This window comes from Topomyia yanbarensis, unplaced genomic scaffold, assembly GCF_030247195.1.
Source record: "Topomyia yanbarensis strain Yona2022 unplaced genomic scaffold, ASM3024719v1 HiC_scaffold_128, whole genome shotgun sequence".
NCBI lineage: Eukaryota > Metazoa > Arthropoda > Insecta > Diptera > Culicidae > Topomyia > Topomyia yanbarensis.
The window spans coordinates 63,370-83,761 of record NW_026683303.1 but is presented as its reverse complement, the minus strand read 5'-3'; positions in this window follow the sequence as shown (position 1 = coordinate 83,761).

The window sequence follows — 20,392 nt, the reverse complement described above, 5'->3', positions numbered from 1 at the left end:
TGATTGATTTGATTGATTTGATTGATTTGATTGATTTGATTGATTTGATTGATTTGATTGATTTGATTGATTTGATTGATTTGATTGATTTGATTGATTTGATTGATTTGATTGATTTGATTGATTTGATTGATTTGATTGATTTGATTGATTTGATTGATTTGATTGATTTGATTGATTTGATTGATTTGATTGATTTGATTGATTTGATTGATTTGATTGATTTGATTGATTTGATTGATTTGATTGATTTGATTGATTTGATTGATTTGATTGATTTGATTGATTTGATTGATTTGATTGATTTGATTGATTTGATTGATTTGATTGATTTGATTGATTTGATTGATTTGATTGATTTGATTGATTTGATTGATTTGATTGATTTGATTGATTTGATTGATTTGATTGATTTGATTGATTTGATTGATTTGATTGATTTGATTGATTTGATTGATTTGATTGATTTGATTGATTTGATTGATTTGATTGATTTGATTGATTTGATTGATTTGATTGATTTGATTGATTTGATTGATTTGATTGATTTGATTGATTTGATTGATTTGATTGATTTGATTGATTTGATTGATTTGATTGATTTGATTGATTTGATTGATTTGATTGATTTGATTGATTTGATTGATTTGATTGATTTGATTGATTTGATTGATTTGATTGATTTGATTGATTTGATTGATTTGATTGATTTGATTGATTTGATTGATTTGATTGATTTGATTGATTTGATTGATTTGATTGATTTGATTGATTTGATTGATTTGATTGATTTGATTGATTTGATTGATTTGATTGATTTGATTGATTTGATTGATTTGATTGATTTGATTGATTTGATTGATTTGATTGATTTGATTGATTTGATTGATTTGATTGATTTGATTGATTTGATTGATTTGATTGATTTGATTGATTTGATTGATTTGATTGATTTGATTGATTTGATTGATTTGATTGATTTGATTGATTTGATTGATTTGATTGATTTGATTGATTTGATTGATTTGATTGATTTGATTGATTTGATTGATTTGATTGATTTGATTGATTTGATTGATTTGATTGATTTGATTGATTTGATTGATTTGATTGATTTGATTGATTTGATTGATTTGATTGATTTGATTGATTTGATTGATTTGATTGATTTGATTGATTTGATTGATTTGATTGATTTGATTGATTTGATTGATTTGATTGATTTGATTGATTTGATTGATTTGATTGATTTGATTGATTTGATTGATTTGATTGATTTGATTGATTTGATTGATTTGATTGATTTGATTGATTTGATTGATTTGATTGATTTGATTGATTTGATTGATTTGATTGATTTGATTGATTTGATTGATTTGATTGATTTGATTGATTTGATTGATTTGATTGATTTGATTGATTTGATTGATTTGATTGATTTGATTGATTTGATTGATTTGATTGATTTGATTGATTTGATTGATTTGATTGATTTGATTGATTTGATTGATTTGATTGATTTGATTGATTTGATTGATTTGATTGATTTGATTGATTTGATTGATTTGATTGATTTGATTGATTTGATTGATTTGATTGATTTGATTGATTTGATTGATTTGATTGATTTGATTGATTTGATTGATTTGATTGATTTGATTGATTTGATTGATTTGATTGATTTGATTGATTTGATTGATTTGATTGATTTGATTGATTTGATTGATTTGATTGATTTGATTGATTTGATTGATTTGATTGATTTGATTGATTTGATTGATTTGATTGATTTGATTGATTTGATTGATTTGATTGATTTGATTGATTTGATTGATTTGATTGATTTGATTGATTTGATTGATTTGATTGATTTGATTGATTTGATTGATTTGATTGATTTGATTGATTTGATTGATTTGATTGATTTGATTGATTTGATTGATTTGATTGATTTGATTGATTTGATTGATTTGATTGATTTGATTGATTTGATTGATTTGATTGATTTGATTGATTTGATTGATTTGATTGATTTGATTGATTTGATTGATTTGATTGATTTGATTGATTTGATTGATTTGATTGATTTGATTGATTTGATTGATTTGATTGATTTGATTGATTTGATTGATTTGATTGATTTGATTGATTTGATTGATTTGATTGATTTGATTGATTTGATTGATTTGATTGATTTGATTGATTTGATTGATTTGATTGATTTGATTGATTTGATTGATTTGATTGATTTGATTGATTTGATTGATTTGATTGATTTGATTGATTTGATTGATTTGATTGATTTGATTGATTTGATTGATTTGATTGATTTGATTGATTTGATTGATTTGATTGATTTGATTGATTTGATTGATTTGATTGATTTGATTGATTTGATTGATTTGATTGATTTGATTGATTTGATTGATTTGATTGATTTGATTGATTTGATTGATTTGATTGATTTGATTGATTTGATTGATTTGATTGATTTGATTGATTTGATTGATTTGATTGATTTGATTGATTTGATTGATTTGATTGATTTGATTGATTTGATTGATTTGATTGATTTGATTGATTTGATTGATTTGATTGATTTGATTGATTTGATTGATTTGATTGATTTGATTGATTTGATTGATTTGATTGATTTGATTGATTTGATTGATTTGATTGATTTGATTGATTTGATTGATTTGATTGATTTGATTGATTTGATTGATTTGATTGATTTGATTGATTTGATTGATTTGATTGATTTGATTGATTTGATTGATTTGATTGATTTGATTGATTTGATTGATTTGATTGATTTGATTGATTTGATTGATTTGATTGATTTGATTGATTTGATTGATTTGATTGATTTGATTGATTTGATTGATTTGATTGATTTGATTGATTTGATTGATTTGATTGATTTGATTGATTTGATTGATTTGATTGATTTGATTGATTTGATTGATTTGATTGATTTGATTGATTTGATTGATTTGATTGATTTGATTGATTTGATTGATTTGATTGATTTGATTGATTTGATTGATTTGATTGATTTGATTGATTTGATTGATTTGATTGATTTGATTGATTTGATTGATTTGATTGATTTGATTGATTTGATTGATTTGATTGATTTGATTGATTTGATTGATTTGATTGATTTGATTGATTTGATTGATTTGATTGATTTGATTGATTTGATTGATTTGATTGATTTGATTGATTTGATTGATTTGATTGATTTGATTGATTTGATTGATTTGATTGATTTGATTGATTTGATTGATTTGATTGATTTGATTGATTTGATTGATTTGATTGATTTGATTGATTTGATTGATTTGATTGATTTGATTGATTTGATTGATTTGATTGATTTGATTGATTTGATTGATTTGATTGATTTGATTGATTTGATTGATTTGATTGATTTGATTGATTTGATTGATTTGATTGATTTGATTGATTTGATTGATTTGATTGATTTGATTGATTTGATTGATTTGATTGATTTGATTGATTTGATTGATTTGATTGATTTGATTGATTTGATTGATTTGATTGATTTGATTGATTTGATTGATTTGATTGATTTGATTGATTTGATTGATTTGATTGATTTGATTGATTTGATTGATTTGATTGATTTGATTGATTTGATTGATTTGATTGATTTGATTGATTTGATTGATTTGATTGATTTGATTGATTTGATTGATTTGATTGATTTGATTGATTTGATTGATTTGATTGATTTGATTGATTTGATTGATTTGATTGATTTGATTGATTTGATTGATTTGATTGATTTGATTGATTTGATTGATTTGATTGATTTGATTGATTTGATTGATTTGATTGATTTGATTGATTTGATTGATTTGATTGATTTGATTGATTTGATTGATTTGATTGATTTGATTGATTTGATTGATTTGATTGATTTGATTGATTTGATTGATTTGATTGATTTGATTGATTTGATTGATTTGATTGATTTGATTGATTTGATTGATTTGATTGATTTGATTGATTTGATTGATTTGATTGATTTGATTGATTTGATTGATTTGATTGATTTGATTGATTTGATTGATTTGATTGATTTGATTGATTTGATTGATTTGATTGATTTGATTGATTTGATTGATTTGATTGATTTGATTGATTTGATTGATTTGATTGATTTGATTGATTTGATTGATTTGATTGATTTGATTGATTTGATTGATTTGATTGATTTGATTGATTTGATTGATTTGATTGATTTGATTGATTTGATTGATTTGATTGATTTGATTGATTTGATTGATTTGATTGATTTGATTGATTTGATTGATTTGATTGATTTGATTGATTTGATTGATTTGATTGATTTGATTGATTTGATTGATTTGATTGATTTGATTGATTTGATTGATTTGATTGATTTGATTGATTTGATTGATTTGATTGATTTGATTGATTTGATTGATTTGATTGATTTGATTGATTTGATTGATTTGATTGATTTGATTGATTTGATTGATTTGATTGATTTGATTGATTTGATTGATTTGATTGATTTGATTGATTTGATTGATTTGATTGATTTGATTGATTTGATTGATTTGATTGATTTGATTGATTTGATTGATTTGATTGATTTGATTGATTTGATTGATTTGATTGATTTGATTGATTTGATTGATTTGATTGATTTGATTGATTTGATTGATTTGATTGATTTGATTGATTTGATTGATTTGATTGATTTGATTGATTTGATTGATTTGATTGATTTGATTGATTTGATTGATTTGATTGATTTGATTGATTTGATTGATTTGATTGATTTGATTGATTTGATTGATTTGATTGATTTGATTGATTTGATTGATTTGATTGATTTGATTGATTTGATTGATTTGATTGATTTGATTGATTTGATTGATTTGATTGATTTGATTGATTTGATTGATTTGATTGATTTGATTGATTTGATTGATTTGATTGATTTGATTGATTTGATTGATTTGATTGATTTGATTGATTTGATTGATTTGATTGATTTGATTGATTTGATTGATTTGATTGATTTGATTGATTTGATTGATTTGATTGATTTGATTGATTTGATTGATTTGATTGATTTGATTGATTTGATTGATTTGATTGATTTGATTGATTTGATTGATTTGATTGATTTGATTGATTTGATTGATTTGATTGATTTGATTGATTTGATTGATTTGATTGATTTGATTGATTTGATTGATTTGATTGATTTGATTGATTTGATTGATTTGATTGATTTGATTGATTTGATTGATTTGATTGATTTGATTGATTTGATTGATTTGATTGATTTGATTGATTTGATTGATTTGATTGATTTGATTGATTTGATTGATTTGATTGATTTGATTGATTTGATTGATTTGATTGATTTGATTGATTTGATTGATTTGATTGATTTGATTGATTTGATTGATTTGATTGATTTGATTGATTTGATTGATTTGATTGATTTGATTGATTTGATTGATTTGATTGATTTGATTGATTTGATTGATTTGATTGATTTGATTGATTTGATTGATTTGATTGATTTGATTGATTTGATTGATTTGATTGATTTGATTGATTTGATTGATTTGATTGATTTGATTGATTTGATTGATTTGATTGATTTGATTGATTTGATTGATTTGATTGATTTGATTGATTTGATTGATTTGATTGATTTGATTGATTTGATTGATTTGATTGATTTGATTGATTTGATTGATTTGATTGATTTGATTGATTTGATTGATTTGATTGATTTGATTGATTTGATTGATTTGATTGATTTGATTGATTTGATTGATTTGATTGATTTGATTGATTTGATTGATTTGATTGATTTGATTGATTTGATTGATTTGATTGATTTGATTGATTTGATTGATTTGATTGATTTGATTGATTTGATTGATTTGATTGATTTGATTGATTTGATTGATTTGATTGATTTGATTGATTTGATTGATTTGATTGATTTGATTGATTTGATTGATTTGATTGATTTGATTGATTTGATTGATTTGATTGATTTGATTGATTTGATTGATTTGATTGATTTGATTGATTTGATTGATTTGATTGATTTGATTGATTTGATTGATTTGATTGATTTGATTGATTTGATTGATTTGATTGATTTGATTGATTTGATTGATTTGATTGATTTGATTGATTTGATTGATTTGATTGATTTGATTGATTTGATTGATTTGATTGATTTGATTGATTTGATTGATTTGATTGATTTGATTGATTTGATTGATTTGATTGATTTGATTGATTTGATTGATTTGATTGATTTGATTGATTTGATTGATTTGATTGATTTGATTGATTTGATTGATTTGATTGATTTGATTGATTTGATTGATTTGATTGATTTGATTGATTTGATTGATTTGATTGATTTGATTGATTTGATTGATTTGATTGATTTGATTGATTTGATTGATTTGATTGATTTGATTGATTTGATTGATTTGATTGATTTGATTGATTTGATTGATTTGATTGATTTGATTGATTTGATTGATTTGATTGATTTGATTGATTTGATTGATTTGATTGATTTGATTGATTTGATTGATTTGATTGATTTGATTGATTTGATTGATTTGATTGATTTGATTGATTTGATTGATTTGATTGATTTGATTGATTTGATTGATTTGATTGATTTGATTGATTTGATTGATTTGATTGATTTGATTGATTTGATTGATTTGATTGATTTGATTGATTTGATTGATTTGATTGATTTGATTGATTTGATTGATTTGATTGATTTGATTGATTTGATTGATTTGATTGATTTGATTGATTTGATTGATTTGATTGATTTGATTGATTTGATTGATTTGATTGATTTGATTGATTTGATTGATTTGATTGATTTGATTGATTTGATTGATTTGATTGATTTGATTGATTTGATTGATTTGATTGATTTGATTGATTTGATTGATTTGATTGATTTGATTGATTTGATTGATTTGATTGATTTGATTGATTTGATTGATTTGATTGATTTGATTGATTTGATTGATTTGATTGATTTGATTGATTTGATTGATTTGATTGATTTGATTGATTTGATTGATTTGATTGATTTGATTGATTTGATTGATTTGATTGATTTGATTGATTTGATTGATTTGATTGATTTGATTGATTTGATTGATTTGATTGATTTGATTGATTTGATTGATTTGATTGATTTGATTGATTTGATTGATTTGATTGATTTGATTGATTTGATTGATTTGATTGATTTGATTGATTTGATTGATTTGATTGATTTGATTGATTTGATTGATTTGATTGATTTGATTGATTTGATTGATTTGATTGATTTGATTGATTTGATTGATTTGATTGATTTGATTGATTTGATTGATTTGATTGATTTGATTGATTTGATTGATTTGATTGATTTGATTGATTTGATTGATTTGATTGATTTGATTGATTTGATTGATTTGATTGATTTGATTGATTTGATTGATTTGATTGATTTGATTGATTTGATTGATTTGATTGATTTGATTGATTTGATTGATTTGATTGATTTGATTGATTTGATTGATTTGATTGATTTGATTGATTTGATTGATTTGATTGATTTGATTGATTTGATTGATTTGATTGATTTGATTGATTTGATTGATTTGATTGATTTGATTGATTTGATTGATTTGATTGATTTGATTGATTTGATTGATTTGATTGATTTGATTGATTTGATTGATTTGATTGATTTGATTGATTTGATTGATTTGATTGATTTGATTGATTTGATTGATTTGATTGATTTGATTGATTTGATTGATTTGATTGATTTGATTGATTTGATTGATTTGATTGATTTGATTGATTTGATTGATTTGATTGATTTGATTGATTTGATTGATTTGATTGATTTGATTGATTTGATTGATTTGATTGATTTGATTGATTTGATTGATTTGATTGATTTGATTGATTTGATTGATTTGATTGATTTGATTGATTTGATTGATTTGATTGATTTGATTGATTTGATTGATTTGATTGATTTGATTGATTTGATTGATTTGATTGATTTGATTGATTTGATTGATTTGATTGATTTGATTGATTTGATTGATTTGATTGATTTGATTGATTTGATTGATTTGATTGATTTGATTGATTTGATTGATTTGATTGATTTGATTGATTTGATTGATTTGATTGATTTGATTGATTTGATTGATTTGATTGATTTGATTGATTTGATTGATTTGATTGATTTGATTGATTTGATTGATTTGATTGATTTGATTGATTTGATTGATTTGATTGATTTGATTGATTTGATTGATTTGATTGATTTGATTGATTTGATTGATTTGATTGATTTGATTGATTTGATTGATTTGATTGATTTGATTGATTTGATTGATTTGATTGATTTGATTGATTTGATTGATTTGATTGATTTGATTGATTTGATTGATTTGATTGATTTGATTGATTTGATTGATTTGATTGATTTGATTGATTTGATTGATTTGATTGATTTGATTGATTTGATTGATTTGATTGATTTGATTGATTTGATTGATTTGATTGATTTGATTGATTTGATTGATTTGATTGATTTGATTGATTTGATTGATTTGATTGATTTGATTGATTTGATTGATTTGATTGATTTGATTGATTTGATTGATTTGATTGATTTGATTGATTTGATTGATTTGATTGATTTGATTGATTTGATTGATTTGATTGATTTGATTGATTTGATTGATTTGATTGATTTGATTGATTTGATTGATTTGATTGATTTGATTGATTTGATTGATTTGATTGATTTGATTGATTTGATTGATTTGATTGATTTGATTGATTTGATTGATTTGATTGATTTGATTGATTTGATTGATTTGATTGATTTGATTGATTTGATTGATTTGATTGATTTGATTGATTTGATTGATTTGATTGATTTGATTGATTTGATTGATTTGATTGATTTGATTGATTTGATTGATTTGATTGATTTGATTGATTTGATTGATTTGATTGATTTGATTGATTTGATTGATTTGATTGATTTGATTGATTTGATTGATTTGATTGATTTGATTGATTTGATTGATTTGATTGATTTGATTGATTTGATTGATTTGATTGATTTGATTGATTTGATTGATTTGATTGATTTGATTGATTTGATTGATTTGATTGATTTGATTGATTTGATTGATTTGATTGATTTGATTGATTTGATTGATTTGATTGATTTGATTGATTTGATTGATTTGATTGATTTGATTGATTTGATTGATTTGATTGATTTGATTGATTTGATTGATTTGATTGATTTGATTGATTTGATTGATTTGATTGATTTGATTGATTTGATTGATTTGATTGATTTGATTGATTTGATTGATTTGATTGATTTGATTGATTTGATTGATTTGATTGATTTGATTGATTTGATTGATTTGATTGATTTGATTGATTTGATTGATTTGATTGATTTGATTGATTTGATTGATTTGATTGATTTGATTGATTGTGTTCAATTTGATTGATTTCATAGCTTTCATTGTTTTCATTGATTTAATTGATTGTATTGATTGCATAATTTCAATGATTTGATTGATCGCATTGATTGCATTGATCGCATTGATTTCATTGATTGTATTGATTTCATTGTTTTTATCGATTTCTTTGAAGTCATTAATTTCAATTTCAACATTGTTACATTAACATCAACGACTTTCCCGAATCAAACATATCTACATTTATCGGTTTCATACGATTATTCGCCAAGAAAGGTAGCCATTTTGAATTTCGTGTCCGTTTCTTGGTTTTTAATATGGTAAAGAACATCAATTTTGAAACGTTAACAATCGCCCAGAACCTAACATTTCGATATTGCCCCATCGACTCTCAACAACTAACCTTATTCAATTCAGTTGTTCAGTTGTTTATTCGGCAGCACTGCACATGAATTTACTGCCTCTTCTTTCAACCGAAGCACCGCGTACAGAAAAAAACCAGGTTTGGTTTTCTAAAGCCGAACCGATACCGCTGTTTAGAATACATTAACACCAGTTGAAAATCGTGCACACATGTAAACGGTGCTGAGTGACTCGGTTTGGTTTTCAAAACCGACACTCGGTCGAGGTTGTCATTTCGTTTACCGTGTGAACGAAATCAAAACCGCACACGATGTGGATCGCTCGTTTACACGTGTTGAGATTTTGAGCACCATACCAGTGACTGTACGTACCGGTTGGTTTTCTTACCCACCTCTGCTTATAACTTTCCATTTAGTCGATACAAGCTTTTTTTCTCACACAAACATGAAGCACAAATAATAAATCGTGCATTAAATTAAAATTATAATGTTCAAAGTGGCTGTACTTTATTTTGAAACAGTTCGGAAAGATCACTTGTAGTTAATTATACTTGAAAATTGGTGTACGTTCCGAAAATGAATGTGCTGTTTTGCCCCTTTTTGCCCCGAGGTATGAAAAATGTGATTTTTCATTATATGTCTGAAGGAGACGCATGATTGTGTTTGATTCCCCAAGGTACGAAATATAATTTATGAATGTCTACCAGCATTATCAACAATTGACAAAATGTGTATTCTGCTAAAAATTCGCTACACCAATTTTTTTGAAAATGAATTTTCATATATTGTGCACCTCAACATTCGTTAATGTTGAATTTTCGAACCACACTAAGTACCAAAATTTTGAGGTAGAAATGAAAATAAAAAAAATAACATCAAATATGAACTCAGTGCGACAAAATTACCCCAATGTGAAGTTTTCATCAAATTCTGGCCACTTTTGAGGTTTTGTCCGGCTTTTGTATGGAAGATGATCACTGTGCGACGGAGTGGTCTCTGTTACAGCGCCCAAGGCATTTGGGGGTGTTTCTGTTTCCGCTCTGCCTCGAACATACACTTCATCAAACTGGAGAGAATCCAGTATCGTTGCTTGCACATTGCCGTTGTAGCCAGAAATTTGGATTGGAGGAGGTTTTGACGAAAATCTTAGATTTTTCAAAAATGTTGGCGGGTCTATTGATGACATTTAATCTGTAGGCCGCGATCGACTGGGTACTACCGTGTTCTGCAGTAATAGCGAAATGGGATGGTGTGAGCGGGCATGGGTGCTATAACCCTAGAATTAAATACCTGTCGCACGTGTCAGTTATGTTGGGTGGCGGACTACGAGACAGGTTAGGTCAAGTTCAACGAGTGGCCCAAAACACCACTTTACTAACAATCAAGCAGAAAAGGATGAGCTGAAAATTCGCAACTTCGAAACCGTACACACCTAGAAAAAATAGTGTGAATTTACGTCTCCTGACCCTGACATATACGAGCATCAAAATTGACTTAGTTTTACGTTTGATTTTAATTTTACATGACGTTGAATTTCGTAAATCATGTAATTTTACTCCACATACAGCGTTTGTTCTAAATGGTAGGAAGTGTAATTTTATGTTATTGCGCATGTAAAGTATACATTTCATGTAAAATTAAACGGAACACGGTAATGTTCCGTCATTTCGTAAATTACAATTTGTTGAATTGTGTCATGTTTGCAATTACGTCAACGATAAAATTCAGATTTTTTTGGTGTGTAGCATTGGAAGAGCTTTGATAGACTGGGCAGAATGTGTGGAAATGCGGAGATCGAGCGACGGCATAAGAGCTGGGCAAAATGCGCCAACGCGTATCAAGTGGCAGGCAATCAGCGAAAGGATTTGTCTAGTGTGGATTAAATCCACAGCATTATCAATGTGCACGGACCTCACGAAGCCGAGAAAGATGCATTTTATGCGCAGCTGGAGCATGTCTATGATAGCTATGATGTCATCGGTGACATAAACATCCTGGTAGGCCGGGGCATTGTATAAACCGGTTATCGCACAGGATAGTCTGTAAATCTTATAAACAATGTGCAGAAATTCTCATGATTGATAAGTATATTATGACGAACACCTAAATAGCGAAGCAGTAGACGACAAGAGTATTGCAAGAATCAGCTTGGAGACGCGCGCAGTCGACGACAGTTTCCGGATCTACCTAAGATTCATGAAAAAATAGGACGGTTGGACCGCTGGTAATGATCAACTGTCATATAAGCAACTCAAACACAGAGTAGAGGAATTGGCTAGAGCACTCCACTGGGTGCTTTTGAAGATCTGGAAGGAGGAGATTTTACGGAAGTATAGGATGTAGGAAGTAGTATGTCCCATCTATAAAAATGGTGTTAAGTGGGATTTTTGCAACTAATTACCGATTAATCGCATTACTGAACTGCTCTTGTATGCAAAGGTGACGTAAATGCCATCGAGTATATTTATCAGGAAATCAATTTTCAAATCTTGCATGGTGCGGGTAAAAGCTTGCTTTCGCCACTTTGCTTTTCGTATTTAAACAAGTTATTTTTTTTTAAATCGTTTGCACTGAAAGATGCATCTTTGCATATTAGAATAGTAAACGTCATCTACAAGGTGTTCTCCCAAATTCTTTGTTGCCGCCTATCTTCAACCAAGCTATTTGCAATAACACTCTTGAAAACTTTCAATTTTTTCATTACCAATCTTAGCTAGTGGCACTTTATATAAGTGATAACTCAAAAAAAATCAAATGCACATAAAAACCGATTCTCACCTGTTAGAGACAAGCGTAAAACGCCATTTTTCATCAGTTTATATGTAGGCGTTTTCATTGAGCTATTTTGCTTGATATTTACATGATTTATCAACTATAGGTTCCTCACTAAAATATTAGTTACAAGATCCCATTCTCACAACTTACAAAAAGTCCCCATAACGTTCAAAACATTAGGTTCTCAACGTAATGAACAGATAATAAACTTCCAAAATAATTTTTTGAATATTTAATAAACTAGTCAGCATCAAACTTTTTTTTTCTTCAATTTAAATATTTTGGATTGGAGGGGGTTTTAACCCCCAAAACCCCCCCTTGGATACGCCACTGTGCCTTGGGTTGCATACACTCGACCAATACGATGAGTCTCGTAGTGCTGGAGGGTGTTCTCCCGCTGGAAAATCGATTTTGGGAACTCTCATATCGATTGCTCATCCGATGCGACATTCTGAACTCGTTGGTGATTGGAAACTTCAAGAGGCTCGTTGAGCTTAATTCTCAAACCCGATTTATGTCCTTGTACTTCGACTACATGGAACAGCGCATCAATTGTTCTTCGTATAATCCCAACCGCGTCCGTCTCCCTAATATTTCTGTTTCTACTGTATTCTTCGACACATCCACGAAGGATCGTGGAATCCCGAACCATATACGCCCGTAAGTGATTCCCAATATATTTTGTAATACATTCCGATAAGTCGACTGTTACAAAATGTTGTACACTGACGGATCAAATCTCGATAGGTCCACTGGCTTCGGTATCTTCAATAATACTATCACCGCTTCATTCAAGCTCAATGATCCCGCTTTAGTTTACGTCGCAGAGTTAGCTGCAATTCAGTACACCCTTGGGATCATCGACACTCTGCCCACAGATCACTACTTCATTTCGGAAAGCCTCAGCTCTGTCGAGGCTCTTCGTGCGATGAAGCCCAAAAAGTAATTCTCGTATTTTCTGGGGAAGATTCGGGAGTCCTTGTATACGTTATCTAAAAAATCTTACCAGATTGCCTTTGTTTGGGGCCCATCTCATTGCTCTATCCCGGGCAATGGAAACGCCGACTCTTTAGTAAAGGGGGGCATTAGATGGATACATATACGAAAGACCAATCTGCTTCAACGATTTTTTTTAGTATTTGTCATCAAAGGACATTCAACAGTTGGCAAACCTTGTGGAGCAATGGTGAACTTGGACGGTGGCTACATTCCATTATCCCAAAGGTATCAACGAAGTCATGGTTCAGGGGGATTGATGTGTATCGGGATTTCATTCGTGTTATGTCCCGGCTCATGTCCAACCAGTACACCTTGGATGCGCATTTGCGGCGTATTGGGCTTGCGGAGAGTAGTCTGTGCGCTTGTGACGAGGGCTATCACGACATCGAGCACGTTGTCTGGGTATGAGCCGGTTATTATGACGCCAGGTCTCAGTTAAAAGATTCCCTTCGAGCCCTAGGTAGACCACACAATGTTCCAGTTTGGGATATGCTGGCAAATCGCGATCTTCCCTTTATGTCCCTTATTTATATTTTCATAAAAACCGATAAATATGCCAATTTAGATCCTCTTTTTTATTTCTCGTTTTTAGAAGTTCCCTGTCCTGCCTTGTAAAGCCGATCAGCATCAGAGTGCCATTATGTGACCGCCGTCGCCTTTACCACGCAATTTGAGGCGAGAGCGACCCGATTCCGCAGGTCCGATGAATCCCACTCATCAACCCGGGTCTTGACGTTTGGCATGTCGCTGATCTCCCGTTTGCCTGAAAGTGGCAAGTTTGGTCTTCTTACCTGTCAACATATCCGCCTACTCTCTTCTGTTCCTGATATAACTGCTGCAACACCGATGTTGGAAATAACCCACATTTGCATTCTGTATTCATAGTTTTAAGATAGCTGTATTTTTGTCATAAAAATATACTTTCCCACCTTGTATATCGAACTGCATTCCTAGTTTTAAGATAGCTGTCCAATTTATCATAAAAACCTGTTCCCCTTTCAAACTATATTCTTAATTTAAAAATAGCTCTAAAATTTTTCGTAAAAAAAGTTATGTTCCTCCTTTTGTATATCAAACTCGATTCCTAGTTTTAAGATAGCTGCAAAAAAAATTTCTGAAAACCTATTGTATCCTACTTTTGTATATAGCATTGCATTTCCAGCTTTAAGATTGTTGTAAAAAATCCCCCTTGTTGTAAAAAATATTTCAAATTTGTAACCTTCTAGTTTTAAGATATCCAAAATGTAAAAAATGAATTTGGCACCGCTAAGCTAACGCATTTGTGCCTAACAAATAAACGAAAAAACCTGTTTTAATCCACCTAGTGGTGCTATTGTGCCTTTCTCATTTGTCCAAACTACGATTCCATGGCTGATTATGTTCAATACAATGCTGTAGATGTATATTACCTATTCAGTACGATTTGCACATACATACAATGGATCGACAGCCAAGATCTTGAGATACGATGTGTCGACACTGAAACATCGCTTGAAACTAGCGGCGGATCAAGGAGGAAGATCCGAGGGGTCTGGATCCTGCCTAAAATTTTCAACTTGTTAAGAAATTTTAAACTAGTTTTAATTTTAAAGTAGCAACCCCTCATTGCATACTCCTACCTAAGCCTATATAGGTCAAAAAATTTAGGCCTGGATTAGGTTGACGATTTTTATAGTGATTGCATAACATTTCTATATGAGAAAGGCAAAACAGATATTTAATTTTGTTATTGAAATTTACGTTGTTTCGTTTATTTCCTAAATCTAGAAACTGGTTTCTCAAAAAATGGCACAAAGGAGAAGCGCGGACTGTCCAAGATGCAGCTCGGATTGCGGCAAGGAGCATCGACAGTGGATGCAATTCAGACAGTGCTCAAGAGTTCTGAGAAGGTATCTAAACAGAAGTGAAGAGGAGATTGCTGTAGTCACGATAGATGTTAAAAATGCATTTACCAGCGCCAGCTGGGAAGCCATCGCTGCAGCGCTGCACAGAATGAGGGTTTCCGACTATCTACGCCAGATCATGAAGAGCTACTTCTAGAGCAGAGAGCTGCTATAAGAGACTAGCGAAGTGCAGAAGTCAATGCGAGTCACAGTGGGCGTTCCTCTAGGCTCCATTCTTGGTCCAACTCTTTGGAACGCGATGTACGATGGGGTCATAATTCTGCGGCTGCCCAGGAAAGTGAAAATCTTGGATTTCGCGGACGACATGTAACTAACGGTGATGGGTGAGACACTTGAAGAAGTGGAGTTGTTGGTGACGGAGACAATAGACGCGATCGAGAGCTGGATGAACGGGATCAAGCTGCAAATAGCTCACCACAAGTTGTTGGTCAGCAACTGCAAAGCGGTACAGCGGATGCAGATCACCGTTGAGGGCACGTGATTGTATCGAAGCGTGCACTGCACAGTGGTCCCAAAGAGCAAAACAGCGTTTTTTTAGATTGCATCAAAACTGTTGACTTTAGCAATGTGGTGTCTTCGAGAAAAAACTCCCCTTCTTTCTGTCTTATCGGATTGATGATTAATCTCCCTAGTAGTGAGTTACGAAATTTATTTTCTGCAATAATTCAGATAGACAAACACTTACTTCAGTAAACTAGTGGAGAACTCACTGCAAACATTTTACCTGAAGACTTAAACTCTCTAGCTTTTATGCTTTTTGAAATATAGGGGATTATTTGTGAAAGGCCCCTTAAAAGCAGTTTTTTCATCATAAGTTTTCTTCTAGATTTTTTCCACTATATAAATGTTCTAGAACATTGTTTAGGCTGTTAAACTGCATTACTTTGCCAAAGACGGAAACTTGATATCGATAGTATGTGTGGAGATATTAACGTTTCGTGATTGAAAATAGCTCTTTTTCCAATACCGATAACTTTTAAACGGGCAAACCACTCGATAAACAAATTAAAGTGCAAGAAAAACACAACAAATGTTGGAAAAATCAGATCTCCCCAAGGCGGCCCTCTATGGAAATACTCGAGTTAAAGTTTGTCTCATTCCGTCATCAAATGCATTCCCTTGTCAGTTTCTAATGTCAGACGTATGTATTAAGTTGTTAAACAACTGTAACTTTCGATTTACTTAAGACGTGCCAACAAAAGTAAGAAAGGCTAATTATAGCGACTTTAACCCTTCATTTCGGAGCTAATAGTAATATATAATAATGCAATTGAACTAATTGTAATATAATGTAATGTAATGGAATGAGACAAACTTCAACTCTAGTATTTCCATAAAGGGCCGCCTTGGGGAGATCTGGTTTTTCCAGCATTTGTTGTGCTTTTCTTGCACTTTAATTTGTTTATCGAGTGGTTTGCTCGTTGTTGCCCGCTTAAAAGTTATCCGCATTGGAAAAAGAGCTATTTTCAATCAAGAAACGTGAATATCTCCACACATACTAGCGATATCAAGTTTCTGTCTTTGGCAAAGTAATGCAGTTTAACAGTTTAAACAATGTTCTAGAACATTTATATAGTGGAAAAAATCTAGAAGAAAACTTATGATTTAAAAACTGCTTTTAAGGGGCCTTTCACAAATAATGCCCTATATCTCAAAAAGCATAAAAGCTAGAGAGTTCAAGTCTTCAGGTAAAATGTTTGCAATGAATGTCTCCACTAGTTTGCTGAAGTAAGTGTTTATCTATCTGAATTATTGAAGAAAATAAATTTCGTAACTCACTACTAGGGGGATTAATCATCAATTCGATAAGACAGAAAGAAGGGGAATTCCATTCCAAGAAACTTTCTCAAAAACACCACATTACTATAGTCAACAGTTTTGATGCAATCTAAAAGCCCCTTTTTTGCTCTTTGGGACCACTGTGCACTGTAGCAATTTGGAGTGATAACCGACGACTGGTTGAGTTTCAACAACCACGTCGACTACGCTTGCGAAAATTCGGCGAGGGCAACAAAAGCAGTAGCGAAAATCATGCCAAACGTCGGCTGTCCGAGAAGCAACGGGACGTATGCTATCTACCGTTTCGTCATCGATACTTCGATATGGGGTTCCCTGGGGTGCTGCGCTGCAAACCAAACGGAGCCGTGAAAAGTTGAACCGGACATTCCGGCTGATGCCCGTACGAGTCGCGAGTGGTTACAGAACAATATCGTCGGAGGTAGTATGCGTTATCACCGGCATGATCCCGAAAATGCATCACTATGGCTGAGGACTAATCCCAAATGTGACAGCTTGGGTGCATAGGAAGCATGGAGATGTGAACTTACATTTGATGCAAATTTTGTACGGACACGGATGCTGCAGAGGAAGTGGCGAAGGGACCAACGAAGTACGCCCTTGGCTAGAAAGTCGCCGTTAAATCACAAATTGGGACTCGCGAGAAATTCCGCCGCCGGGGAACTATCCGTTGGTGTAGATTGGGTCCCCCGCCGGGGACCAGTTGAGTAGTACGCAACGTAGAACCGGGTTCGAGTCATCTGGGTGCCAGTGATACGGACGTCAGACTTAACCGGAATCGCCAGACCGACCTTAACACCCTACCGGATAGCTCGTGAGTAGGGTAGATGCACAGCCGGGGTCAGACCACGTCGAATAGCTAGCAATGGATCATTGGGGCGGCAGTGAACCGGAAGCTACGCTCCACCCGGAATCGCTGGATGGACCTTAGCACCTACTGGCTAGTCCGTAGAGTAGGCTAGGTCCATCGCTGGGGCTACATCGAGTAGATCGGAACAAAGCGGGGAGCTAATTGACTCACGGAAACGAACATCGGCATCGGGAGAAATCTACCGCTCGGTATCGGGAGAATCTGTCTCGCCTAGGAATTCTCCTTCGGAGTAGGCCAGATCCATCGTTGGGGACTGGACCAAGTAGTTTGCGAACAAGTCGGGAGCTGAACGAGTAAGTGGTGCTGAATGGTACGAGAAGAAAGTTTCGGTGCAGAGTGGCACAAGGGAGCCGAAGGGCTAGGTAAATTAGACACTCTGAAGTTTGCCGCCCAGATTGTCTTAGTAGGGGAAGAGCGTAAATTTTCGACCCACTGCTAGCTTTCCGACTACCATGTAGAAATTGCCAGTCTGTGTTGATGGTGAAGAACACACCACCGTCGAGGAGTAGTGCTGTAACCCTACTGAAGGAACTAACTGCTAAGTAGTGGAATTAGAGTGGGTGTTATGCTCATAAAACCCCCCCCTCCCCGAACTAATGCCGTAAGGTAGTGCCGGGGAGGATTCAGGTTTTGGGCAAGAGTAGTGGTTTTTGACGAGTCGGGTGGCAACACAAACCAGCTCCCTGAGACGTTACAGTTTAATATATTTTTTTCCTGCAGCCTCAGGGCTTTTTTGGAAGTTTTTTGCTATCCTCTAAAAACAAAAATAAAAAAACACACACAGTCGATTGGTATATGAGACTCGGCCAAATAACAAATCGGAATTTGAAAATAAGAAAAAATTTTTAACTATATATGAAGATATAATAGCTCATTGAGTTAAAACTATCAGCAATAGTCTAGAAATGTCTCATTCATATACATACATATACAATATATATACAATCCAGTGAAGATAAATTTTCTGTATTGTATTGTGAAGATATTTTTGTTCTTTACATGTGAAACTATCAACGGTCTTCTAGAAATGTTTCGCTCACATACAAATAATTTAAGGTTATATCATTCATGGTTACTCACGATAGATTTAAATTCTTCCACATAATTGTAATTTTCAGTGTTTTGTAGTACTTGCACCGACTTTTTAGTTGTAGAAAATTTAACTTTGGTCGCATCTAAATGCAGTAGTAGTAATACAGTAGTCTAGATAGCCCAAAAAATAGTAGTTTGCAATATTTTCTAAACTGCTAAGATGTAACGAGATGGAAATTTCACTTTCGAGGTCTGGTTATTAGAGTGTTGAAATGATGATTGACATGATCCTATATCACGCCTCTTGGTTTAGAACCGAGCATATGAGCATAAGGTGTAATGTTTCTTCCTTCGAACCTCTTGCTCTCGTGTACATATTTATTACCATTTATTACCGCATTTTTTCCCGAAGATATTAAACATTAGATAGTCCTTCCTGAGTTTCAAAAGAACTTGATAGTGTTCCCGATACTCGGACGTAACACATCACTCGATCCATAGTCGATTTGATCAAATATGTCGGTTTAGCTAGAAACCCATATTCGTGTATTAGATCCCATAGGTGATCTCAATCGATTGTATCATATGCGGCTTTGAAATCTGTAAACAGGTGGCACGTTGTAATTGCAACATTTTTGAAAGACTAGTCGAATCGAAAATATTTCGTTTGTTGTGATGCATGCCCCAGTAAAACCTGCTCTGAATTCCCCATTTTTCTCTATGGGCAGCGGTAAACACTTTGTAGATGGCATTCAGCAATGTGATTGATAGTACCTACAGTCCAGCTTATCACCTTTGTTATAGACGGGACATGTGTACTGCCCATAAAAGCATAAGAGTCCCATATGGATTTTTGTCGAAAATGAGTTATCTGTTGGATTGCATTCTGTATCACCACTGAATCACAATGCACATATAGGATAACCAGATTTGTTTAGAAAATATCGAAAAAATACCAAACATGGTTGTCCCATCCCATGCGCGTGCGCTTTGTATTCATTTTCACTGAAGTTAGAATGGACATACGGCATTTGGTAGAAATGCGGCTGCAAATATGGGTAT